General features: G+C 46.7%; 1 protein-coding gene across 8 annotated transcripts in view; it reads right to left on the reverse strand.

Moving 5' to 3' along the window:
• LOC119439862 (cytochrome P450 4V2) overlaps positions 1-12,682 on the reverse strand; it is a 335,721-nt gene that overhangs the window by 230,476 nt on the left and 92,563 nt on the right. The gene's annotated exons all lie outside the window — the stretch shown is intronic.

Raw genomic sequence — 12,682 nt, forward strand, 5'->3', positions numbered from 1 at the left:
AGGTAACGACTTAGGGGGCAGCTACCGCAAGTACTTGGAATTTCCGGCTCGTCGGGCCACATAGCTGATTTTCAAAAAGCTTCGAATCTTGCAACTTCGGAAAAAACATTTTATGGGCATTAAAATGGCAGCAAACATTCGATTGCTAACTGAACAAGCGTGGGTTCACGCGCACCCAATGACGCACATGAAGGGAGCTCAGTCGATGACCACGAGAAATTGGAGTCATCAGCGAGTAACACAGGCGTGATGTGGAGCGCCGGAAGCGGGCAGCGTGCCTACTCGTCCCAAAGCGATCATTCCCTGCTGCCGATTTACCATTTCAACTCTGCCATGCCCCCAAAGCTCAGCAGATTACGTGACCTCCAACACTGATGCGCATCGTTCCATCAGCCATCTCGGCTCGCCTTTGTATGCTCGCCCTCCGCCCTGCAACCCGCCGCAGATTAAGTGACCTCCAACACCCGGCGCGCGGGTCGCATACGCACTGTCACACAAAGCACAGCACGGCGGCGACAGTGCGAACGCGCCAGGAGTGTCCGTATGATTAATATTGCAATAAATATCCTGCCGAGACTGCCCGACCCGACAGCGTTCATTTGGAACTCGTTTATGGAGGGTCGAGTTCGCTGTGGCAGTCTGCGTCGACACAGCAGAGCACGGGAACGCAAACCAAATGGCCTGTTTTCCACTACCAGGTGCGAACCACCAAGTCGACTTCACCGCCCTTACGTGCACCTTACTGTTTTAATGTACCCGCCGCGACGGCTTAGCGGCTATGGTGTTGCGCTGCTAAGCCCGTGGTCACGGGATCAAATCCCGGCCGTGGCGGCCGCATTTCGGTGGGGGCGAAATGCAAAAACGCCCCGTATCCCGTGTGTTGGGGGAACGTTAAAGATTCCCTTGGGGTCAAAATTAATGCGGAGTCTCCCACTAAGGCGTGCCTCAAAATCAAATCGTGATTTTGCCATGTAAAATTCCAGAATCCAATCCGATCCTGTTTCAATCTACACCCCATGCAGGCGAGCTGACCGATCCCGATTCGATGCCCGCTCAGCCCGCAGCCGGCTAGCGTCTATCCTTACGTCCCTGTCTTTTCCTGCTTAGTGCCTTCGTTATTGAATCTTTTCTCAAAATGAGCAGCGTTTAGATACACGAGGACCCCAGAGACCAACGTTAGCCCGACAAGCAGGCTCGACGACTTTTGTTTGCCGTAAACGCTGTGATCATGATTAAATCACCCGCTGCAGTCGCTCAGTGGCTATGGCATTGCATCCCAACCGTGGCGGTCGCATTTCGATAGATGGTTAAATTTATTCCGGAGTCCACCCCCCCCCCCCCCCCCGTGGCGTGCCTCGTAATCAGACCGTGGTTTGCAACGTAAATCTACAGAATTTACATTTTTTTCTGATCAGCGAGTCGCGGCACACTGGTTATACATCGGTGTCGCCTGCGACTGTTACGATGACAGTAGCCACATGCAAATTACACGTCAAGTTTGAAACCCAAGTGGCTCATTCTTGCGGTCCGGAGACGTATCTCGTAACGATATATGTCATTTCTCCATTACTTTTTGGTGACCCGTCGCGACGAGTGGTCGACGCCGGTGATAATGGTGGCACTGCCATGGTAGGCTCCGAGCCAACGACTAAAGGCGAAAAAAATGGAAAATTAAATAAAACGTTACAAAAGAACTGCCTCCTGCGAGTCGTGTTCTCTAACGATCTATGTCGTTTTGCCATTCTTTCGGCCCTTCATCACCGCATCCGACGCTGAAGCCGCCCTCAACAGCCACTCGGCGCGAAGGATCATCAAAAAGAGAGAGAGAGAGAACAGAGAATGAAATGAAACGTTACAAAATCGGCCCCCTGGTTCACGTTGGCCGGGCGTGCAAGCTGATCGACAATTAAAACTGGACTTTAATCTGGGTCTTTAAACTGGGACACGCGAGTCGATGAAAAAGGTCAGAGAAGTTTCGTATAGGCATGTGAACTCATTGCCGAGTATCACAACAGGTCAACGTGATTCAAATCGAAAGCTTGAGGTTGCATTGATCGGCATAGCCAGGACTCCTACGGTCAATAACATTTCAGAACGGACCTCTTTATTTATTTTTCCCTCTCACATAAAGCAGTCTTTTCTCTTTTTTTTTCTTTATTTAGGTTATACAGATTGTTCATAAAACGGCTATGAGTGTAGGGAACGTGGCTATTTTGTAGAGGAGTTGTAAGGCGATACCGAAATACTTTACCGCAAATAATGTGTTTCTGAAGAATAATTTACAAAAATGTGATCATTAAATTTTTATTACTAAGTAGACCTAAGTTTTTTGTCTTGCTGTCAAAAGGTTACTTCAATAGTAATACAACACCCTATCTTGTTTTCAGGCAAACTAGAAATGTCAGAGCAAGCAATCATGGTATGTTTCTAATTACACGTGCATTGTTTGATGTTAAATACGGTCCATCAATAGCATCGGTCAAGTTCTTCGAAAGCAACCCCTCGCTGTCGCATTGAATTTACGGTGCGCAGGTGCGCGCCGACAATGTAGCGGACCCGTCAGACATATACGGCCTGTTCGACCCTCGCGTGCCGCGCGTGGAGCTTTGTCCCCCCCTGCTTGGCGCTTCCCGAAATAGCAACTGGAAGCCGGCATGGTTCGAAGTCGTTGACCCTCGCCCCGGTAAAAGCTGCCTGGCAGGACTGGAACGTCGTTCAAGAACGATGCCAGACGCAAGTCAGCCATCGGAGCCCGTGGAGAGTCCCCGCATTGGCCGAACATGACGCCACTTGCACGGGCCCGACGATTCGATGCACACGACGACACCTGCACCAGCTCGACGATTGGCTGAAAATGGCGTGACCCCGAAGGACTGAAGGGCGGGTTATAAGCATGAGAAACATCGGGAAGATAGAGGTGTTCTTGTTGGCGCGGGGCGCAGCGTCGTCCGTTTTGCTGCCGGCCGTAACGAGGACGTTCACTGTTATTTTGCTTTGTTCGATTCTTGTATTTAACATAAATAACCCTTCATTTTTATAAGTTCTCATCAACATCGGCCAACTCCCGCACACAACCGCAAGATCAAATATTGCATGCGAGTAAAATGTTTTTTCGCGAACGATAAAAGAAATCAGCTGTTTACCACTGTATGCTCTACATTCCAGTTATCTTGAAACTTTCGAAGAACGTCTTAAAAATCATTCATGAAAGAAGCATTTTCTAACCATCATGCAGACATTCTCATAAGTCTACAATATATCCCGCAGTGCTTTTTTTATGTGATGTTACACACATTATCATTGTCATAGTGTGACAAATATGTATGTGATTCTAAATATTGTCTAATCTTTTATATTTTCTTTCTGCGTGTTTTGTTTACTGTTTATTTTTCAATGTTATGTGTGCATTTTCTGTGCCCACCCCGTTACGGCCACGACGGCCAACATTATCTGGGCACAAAAAAATAAAAGAAAAAAATACGACTTGCAGGGCAATTTTTCAGTATGGAAAACTTGGAGGCTGTCACAGTTTTCTTTTTTCTTTGGTCTTTAAGGTACCGCCTAATTCGAGATATTCAAACTCCAATTTTACGGCTAAATCCCGGCAATATGAAAACCGAGCGTACCGGCTTCGCAGAAAAGGCGTAGCCCCGCAATTCGTAATGCACACAGACGGTCGCGCCGCGGAGTGGCCAGTGAGGAAAATGTTTCAAGGATTATCCGCACAGTGTCTCCATATGGCTCCGTTTGTGCGGACGCGTTTCTGATGTGTTGACAGCTTGTATTTACGCCATGGAAATAAAACCACTTAACAGCAGCAGGATATGCTGCGTGCCTTCGTGCACCCATCCAGCGGCGAAAGATGAAAGAAGTCTTCATTTCTTTCCGATGGACGCCTGTCCAAAAAGTAGTAGGCGCTGAAGATACCGATTGGCAAGCATGTGACGGCGCCAATGGAGATTTGTGTCGTGCACCGTGTTCGGGCCAAAGACTTCTTCTGGAGCGGCATCAGAAAGCAAGATGCTAATTGTCGACATCGATCCCTAAAGCATAAGTATTACGTTTTTACGACGTTGACTGTAGCTTACGTGAATTTTGAGAGGGGGTTGATAATTTTAACAGGTCATATATGTGACGCTGCGTACGTTCGCAGGACTGTGTCTTGAAGTAGTCTTCTGGTCGTATTTTTTAGCGCGGTAGTTTTGTGACTAGTTTTCAACATTCCAATCTATTGCGCTTGAAGCATTATGCGGTACCACTCCTTGTTAGAGCACCAAAATATTAATAATAATATAAATAATAATAATACTTTGTTAGCAGACTTGCATTGGCATCAATACATGATAGGCCTGCCAAAGCCGCATTGGGCTTGAAGGGCAGAGCCCACAGGCAGCGTTTACAAAATTGCCATATCGGAGACACAACAGAATATGCAACACCGTTTTCGGTAGGAATAAGCAAGTAAAGGAAAAAAAAGAAAGAAAAAAGCCTCACAGCAATGAGAACGGAAATAAAAGACGAAGAAAGCAAACGTAACTTAGAAGGAAATGTAGTGTGAGGTAGCACTCGTAATACAAAGCAAAGAAATGGCGATTATGTGGTTATGCAATACTGAAAAACCGTCGATTTTTTTCGCCTTCAGAACCAGTAATAACACCTGAAAATGAAAAAGAGCACATGATAGGAAAATGCATATGACGCCAGCAGGGTACAGGACACCCAAATAAAACCAAAATAACAAGTTACTGTCTTCACGGACTATTCTTACACGTCAGCACCTGTATGATGCAGTGGCCAAACCATATGTCGTCCTCTTAAGGCGTTCATATCAGATAGTTATCTATGATTAGAGTGAACTTGCAAGGGAAGGCCGAGGGCTAAAATATTAAAGACTACTGCGAGGAAGAATTCGCCTTAGTTTATATATTGTTTTCAGGCGAAAGGCACTTGCTGGTAGTTATTGATTGGGACAGGAGGGTATGAAGTAATTACGAGTGCGCTGACCGTATCGGGTAGAGCAGCGGATCACCCGAAAGCGATCTTTAGGACGAAGACAGCGCGCAGGAACATATTCGACCTTATACATGTTTGACCAAAAATGCCTCAGGATAGCCGTTTCTTTGAGAAGGGCGTTAAAACTTGAGCACCTTCCTGCTTTCAAAAGGTCAATTCCGGAAGGTAATCCTAAATCGTAGCTAATTATTTTCAGAATGGATCAAGGATAGAATTTATTCTATTTTTCCAACGTATTGCGCAGTGACCGAACAAAAGAAGCCACTAATACTATTTCTTGTATCCCGGCCACGACAATAAGTGGGGGGGGGGGGGGGGGGGATGCAAGGATGCCCGTGTACCTTGCAAAAAAGAAGCACGCCATCCTGGATAGGCAAGATAGTCATTAACACTTACGCAGGGCGTAAATTGCGTGTCATTTGTGTGTTTACGCGGGGCGCGCAAGGCGTGGCAAGGCGAGCGGACTGCGCGACAGAAAAATGCCACAAAAAGCTCATGCATATTGCTACGACAAAGAAGCTCGAGAACAAGTTAAGGACCGCACAAAGAGCGATGGACCGAAAAATGTTAGGCCTAACGTTAAGAGACAGGAAGAGAGCGGTGTGGATCAGAGAACAAACGCGGATAGCCGATATTTTAGTTGACATTAAGCAAAAAAAAAATGGAGATGGGCAGGCCATGTAATGCGGGGGATGGATAACCGGTGGACCATTAGGGTTACAGAATGGATACCAAGAGAAGGGAAGCGCAGTCGATGACGGCCGGGAACTATAGGTGGGTTGATGAAGTTAGGAAATTTGCAGGCGCAAGTCGGAATAAGCTTGCGCAAGACAGGAGTAATTGGAGATCGCAGGGAGAGACGTTCGTCCTGCAGTGGACATAAATATAGGCTGATGATGATGATGATCAGGATTGATACGACTGCCTTCGTCAAAAATAAACTCGAGTTCCTATGGGGCTTGCCTTGAACGAGCGACGTCTGTAGAAACAGCCCTCGAATAGTAACAGCTTCAGCGATGCATGCCTTGACGGACGCCGCGACAAATGAGATAGCCGGCGTTCAGAAATTCCTTGGCTTCTATTAGGCACGGGCTCCTTTTCTAATTTTTTTTCATGTTTGAAGGTTATCCATCATGTCTGATAAAGAAACCTGCTTTGCAAAAATTAACCGACGATTACGATACTCCCTAATACGAAATTTGAGCGAAGCTCTAAACGTGTTTTAATTTCGCGATATATTGGCTGACGCGGACAATAGACAGTTTTAGTTTAGCGTGTTTACCGTAATAGCGGGCTTACCGGAATAGCGGGATCGAAATGCGCATGCGCAGAACGTTAACCGACCCATACCGCTTACTGTACGCACGCTATTTCTCAGATTTAACGTTACCGTCTTTGCGTGGTTTACGTAGTTTACGTAAAACATGGCGGCGGTCCCGGTCGCCCGCTTCGAACTGAAATAGGCGTTGTTTTTGTAGAATTCACTTCGTTCGTAGCATATGACTGCGTAAACGGCTTTTGCTTAGTCTCATACCACTTCGACGAGAGAGTGTTATGGCTAACCTTGAGGAATTTTCGAGCTCGCTTCTCGTTTCGAACGCGCCTAAGCCTAACGAGAGAAATTTTCTCCGAGATGCGAGCGTCACCTGTCGGTAAAGTCGGGAGATATGCACGACGACGGCCTATGGCCTCTGCGATGGAAAGGTTTCGGAGGCTGTGGTAGACAGCTTGTACTGCTTGTCTGTTTCACTGCAGATCGGCGGACATGGGAAGTAAAAATACAACACGTTCCTGGCTTCCATTGCGCTGCCTATCGCACTTTCCCGACGCACACACACATAGAATTAGGTGGCCTATGTATGCGAAATTCAAAGCGTAATGAATAGCGTCCTGCACATATACACTACGTTATCACGCTATACTAAAACTCTCTTTCTGCAAAAGTTCGTTTGCGGAACGGTAACGCTATTTCCCGTAACCCCGCTATTAAGTTAATGGTAAACTAAATCTAGCTAATGTCTCGTGTGGCACGTTGGAAAAGGAGCGAAGTGTGGCGCGACTGCCTCGCTAATCTGGAGATCGTGAGAGGCAGCATGTGGGTCTCACTCTTTCGACATACCCTCCTCCTCCGCTTTCCTCCTCGCGTCTTTAAACCTCAGTTACGTCGACGCCGACGCTCGCCGCACGAAGGGACGCCTACAATCCGACCCATATGGGGCGATTTTCCGGCACAAAAAGCGGCGGCCGGCTGCCCGGCGGCGTCCGCCCGGGGGCCAGCGGCCAAAACCTATCTGTTCGCACCGATCAAGCCGGGCTTAGTATAACTAGAGTGTACTAGACAATGGTCGAGTGGGCCGAACGGCGCTCTCCCGCTGAGGCGCCGCGTGTGGAAAAATTGTGCGAGGGCGTTGCGAGGGAACTGGATTGTGGCGGAGACGCGCTCCACGGCATATTCAACGTACTTTCGCTACGGGCGCCGAGGCCGATTGCGCATAGTACGCTCTTAAAATAGTGCTTTATTTCAACTGCAAAATTATGTTTACACCATTTTGCCAAACTTATATATTTGAGGCATGGATTATACAACGCGACGTCTTCAATTTTTCTGTCGTTGTCAAACGCGTCGTCTGCTAGCGAGCGCGCGTTTGCTAAGCGGACGCTGGCGGACGCCCAGTTTTTTCTCGCAGAACGTCTGTGCAGTACATTTTTTTATGTTTTAGTTGCTTTGGTGCACCCATGTGTCTTGACGGCCGGTACCAAATGTAGTTTTAGCCAAGTGAACTGCTGTTTTTACCACTGTCTTCTACAAGTAACTGGTATCTCTGTACGTAAGAACATTTTATTATTGATGTCGTGTCATTTTACGCGCGCGTCTGGTTCGTGGATATTGATCATGAACAATGATCGAAGAAAACAATATTAGAGTGAAATAAACCAGGTTTATTAACTGCGTGGCGCGAAGAATGGCGAATGTATTTCTAGGCAAATAAATCAAAGGGTACATAGATTTATATTTCACGATATATGTGTAAGGGGAAAATAAAAATATTCTAAATGCACTAATTGAAAAAGTGAGAACTCTCGACCGGGGCATAAGCGCACGTGTTTGCAGTAACAAGCACACTTATTAGTGAAAACTGCACATAAAACTCTCATTCGCAGAAATATTATGCATAGCAGGCAAAACCATGTTATATATATATATATATATATATATATATATATATTTATATATATATATATTACGCAAGTGTTATTAATATACTGTACGACGCCGAATAGTCGTTTCCGTTCGAATGTAACGCATAACAGCACCATTCAAGTCTCAAAGGTGAGTGACCGATGCAAGTGAGAACTGTTATTCCGAAAGATTGTGCTGCCGGGAAGTCGTGGCTGTTGCGCAGAGGCGCAGTTCCTGAGAGAATTAACGCACAGGTGTTAATAAGTCCTGCTTAACAAGTTCCTAGCTGTCATTCAATATAAACGCCCCCGTTTTGGGGCTGCCTGTAAATCTGCTAACTTGATTCAGAGAAGCATTCTGACAGTCTCACCATGTTTGTAATCCATTAAAACTGGGTGCCCCATTTGGTACCACACATCTTGAACGAACGCAACAGATCTGCACATATCTCGACGTGTGTGGGAGGTATGCCGTTCCTTTAATTGTTTCATTATGGTCGTTATGATAGTGCACCGGATAACTGAAAGCAGCCGCCTATAATATACAAGCTGCTGAGTTGAGCGGTCATACATTTGGGAATGGCATTACATTTATGTATGAAATATAGGATAAGCGTAACATGTTTTTCTCGGAAATCAGACTCGAGAATAATTTACAACTATTTTGTTTACCCCCCCCCCCCCCCCCTAGAATAAAGCCGAGGAACGCAGCCACATGCTTTTCTCTCTCTTTTTAATTTAAATAAATTCTTGGGTCTACGTGGCAAAACCACGATATCATTATGAGGTTTAGTTTTCACCACCTGGGCTTCTTTAACGCGCACCTAAATAGAAGTACACGAGTGTTTTTCCATTTCGCTCCCGTCGAATTCCGCGACCTGGATTGAACCCACGAGTTCCATGGAGTTCAGCAGCCCAACGCCGTATCCACTATATAGCCACTAATTAGGCTACCGCGCCAGCTTTCTTCCTTTCCTTCTTTTTTTTTTTCTTTTTTGAAGTATCGACAGGGGAAAAAATTTCCACGTACGGCTTATACGGCCAAAGATGAGCATATAGAATAACTAACTAAAACTGTTTTCGGCGCTAAAGGTCCTACCGCAATAAATGACCCCGTACCAATTACTCCGCATTCTGTTACGCGAGGAAGGCGGAAACTTGAATGGAATGTTGCGCTGCAGTTTACCCTTTTTTTATCTATAACAATGCCTCCCGTAAATATGAGTACAAGGCGCCGGATGAGGCCGATATGCTGTATACTTGTTTTAGGCGGCAAGCAGGAAGGTTACATGTGTTTCTCCGTCTGCGTTTCGCAAGACCTACTGATGGAAAACTATATGCGCAACAATACACACGAGAGATACATGCTGCTTGAAGAACGAGAAAAATATTTGTTCTCCAAAGGGAACCGTACAATAACATGGTACAATGAAAGCCGACATTGGGGCCGTAGTGCACGCGCGTCACCGAGCGGCATTAAAAAATCAAATAAATAAGAGAAGGCAAGGAATTCTTAAGGCACAAATACATGTCATAAGCAATTATGAACACTATTTGAACGGTCTGAACGCAAATATCAGCGCGCGAAGTAGTACGAATGACCCTTTAGAGCTGTATAGCCAGCAGTTTCCAACGGCGCGACCTTGATGCGGCCCAATCCACTTCGATCGCAGCGCCGCCACAGTATTTTTCCACATCAGGCGCCTCACTGCAAAGCATGCGCCGCCCCAGCCGCTCGTCTCACTCCACCGTATTCTAGTACACTCTAGTATAACCCGGCGGCCAGCCGCCCGCCGGAAGTGGCGAACGCAGGGCTCGACTACATCCGACTTGCGGCCGCTAAAACTTGATGCGCCTAGCCATAAAATGAGTATGGCCCCGAAAGCTGCGCGTGCACCGCCTATAATCACAGATTAATAACAGCCGTTCAGATGCGAGCGATATTCTAGAATTGTCCACGTGTCGACTACAAGGACACTCGGAAAAAGGTCAGCGTTTTTTAACCTGAAGTTCGCGTTGGTCGCACGGAACCTCGCCGCCGCTACACCCGATCACGATTACCACTGCACAGTGTGAGCAACTCGAGCGATTTCTTCGCCTTCTGCAATTTAGGTTATGATGAAAAAAAGTTACAATTGTCAGATTAACATAAAATCTAAATAATAAGTTGTCTTCTATATGTCGCCACTAAATAATAAATGGTTTGCCTGTAAAAACAAAACTGTTTATATTTTAATTTTACAGTAATAAGCCACGGCACTTCTAGCAACACTAAAATCATGGTGGCCTGGCCGCCTATTTTTTGTTGCAAGTGTGTGCACCGCGACGAAGGCACGCCGCCATGTCGCCGCCGAAAGTTCGTCAGGAAAGTTCGCTCCATGTGGGTTGGCATTAAGAGCGGCGCTCTGAAAGCGTCATCGCTACCTTCTTCCGCAGTCGATGAGAATAAGCTCGGCGTGCTACGAAATGGACGCGCAGTCGGTGATCCTTATAATTTTTGTGCCTGCCATCATGGATCACCTCGCGCGCACCTATAGTCCGTGTGCATTGCGAATTAACGTGACGAATTGCGTGATAAATTTTGAACGACGGCATGTCGCGGCAAATACTAATGCATGCAGATGCTTGGGGCAGATGCTTGCCCGGCAAACGCGCCGTATCAGTACCTGCCGCGACCGACGTTCAGTTTCAAGCTTCGTCGCGCTTTCCGTCGCGGGTCGTTTATGTTTATGATAGCAGATCTGCCTTTTCAGCACTCCCGGCGCACTTGGTTTCGATGATGCCTCGATTGAGCGTTGAAATTCCATCATAAAAATCTCGAATTAGCTGCAATTTATAAGACTTTTGATATGGAAGTGCATTAAAATGTAACTACGTCAAAATTGTCCATATAAATAACTGCCCTCAAACTTCTAATACAAGTTTAATTAGCTCATTTTTGTTAATTAGTCTTTTAAAACTCACGTTGCATGCTATAAAATATATCCACATCGCCTTACAACTCCTCTACAAAAACATCACGTTCGCTGCGCTCATAGTCTCTAAAAAAAACTGTCAGCCCTTCTACTGGGAGATGGAAGACCAGCGAATCTGTACTGTGGTAGGAATCATGTATTTCCAATTACGACTATTAAGATGTGATGGCGTAATTGGTTATTTGAACTAATAAAGAATGAGAAATATATATGATCTGGTGGTTTTCATTTATTTAGTGACCACAAGGACCATGGCCCTATGATCGCTACGGTACACCGCCATAGGGTGTACGGCAAAGGTTGGCACGTTCTTCATAAACACATCACCAGCGCCGCGCGCGTTCGCTGCGAACGCGGGCAAAACGTCGCCGCCGTCAACAACACTTGTGCGCGTTGTTTGTGTGACCGCACACAACCGCTGTCAAGACTGAAAACGCTGGCGATGTGACGGAACGGCTAAACGCCGTTGTCGACACTGTTAGGGGAGATCTAGGCGGTCAAGAGCCCAGAAAGAGTCGGCGGCACAGGAGGCAGAGGCCGGCAGGGCTGCGCGCATGGGCCGTGATGGGAGAGCTGGCACGCACAGTCTAGGGTTCCTCGATGCCCGCCTCGCCCACCGCTCCCCCATAGAATAAAGAACCAACTTTAGAGAAGGGAAACTGTACCTTCCACAGTGGTACGAAAATAAAAAGCGGCAGCGCATGGAACTTACTTAGGCGTAAGACAGATGGCGCTGCTCAAACAGGAAGCGGATTTTTTTTTTTAGCAAAATTTATAATGGGCTCTTTTTACCGGTCGCATACGCTGGTACGCGCCGCGCTCGCCCGGTTGGCGTTGCGGCATGCCTCATTGCCTTGGCTGCCGCGTAGTTTTTGCATTCTAATTGCCAGGAGACCAAAGAGCCTCTACTGACGCCCATAAAAACAAGCCACAAGTAAGTGAACGGAACGTGCGACTTCATTGGCAGAAGACAAGCAGTGCACCTTCTCGTACAAGAGCAGAAATAAAAATTGCATGTCGACATACACTGGAATCATTAACGCGAGCTCGTAAATGGCTCACTTTCGTCGTCGCACATGGCGGTCTGGTAACGAGCGACAACCAGCAATGTAAGCAGATTGGACAGTGTCCCACCTGTTTGCACCGACAGTCACCGTTGAACATGAGCAACTTGCATTGCGAAGCAATCGGGTGACGCTGGCATCTGCTGCCGCAGCCAACACAGCGACATGGACTACCCGGAAATTTAAGGTTACCTCCGTTCCAACCTGTACGCTTCTTTTTTGTTATTTCGGGGGCCGCGAATGTGTAGATCACACTTGGTGCCCCTCTATCTTTCAATATGGACATGGTCGGTTTCGTGGGCATCATCTTCGGCAGCCTTTTTGCGGGCCTTTCAACTTCACACACATCAAATCATGTAAGCATGTATGCTGGTCTAGGATTACCGAAAAAAAAAACATGAGCCGAAGAAAGATAACACGAAGCTGTACTGACAACTGCTTATTTAATGA

Source organism: Dermacentor silvarum, chromosome 1 (genome assembly GCF_013339745.2).
Source record: "Dermacentor silvarum isolate Dsil-2018 chromosome 1, BIME_Dsil_1.4, whole genome shotgun sequence".
In the NCBI taxonomy this organism is placed as follows: domain Eukaryota; kingdom Metazoa; phylum Arthropoda; class Arachnida; order Ixodida; family Ixodidae; genus Dermacentor; species Dermacentor silvarum.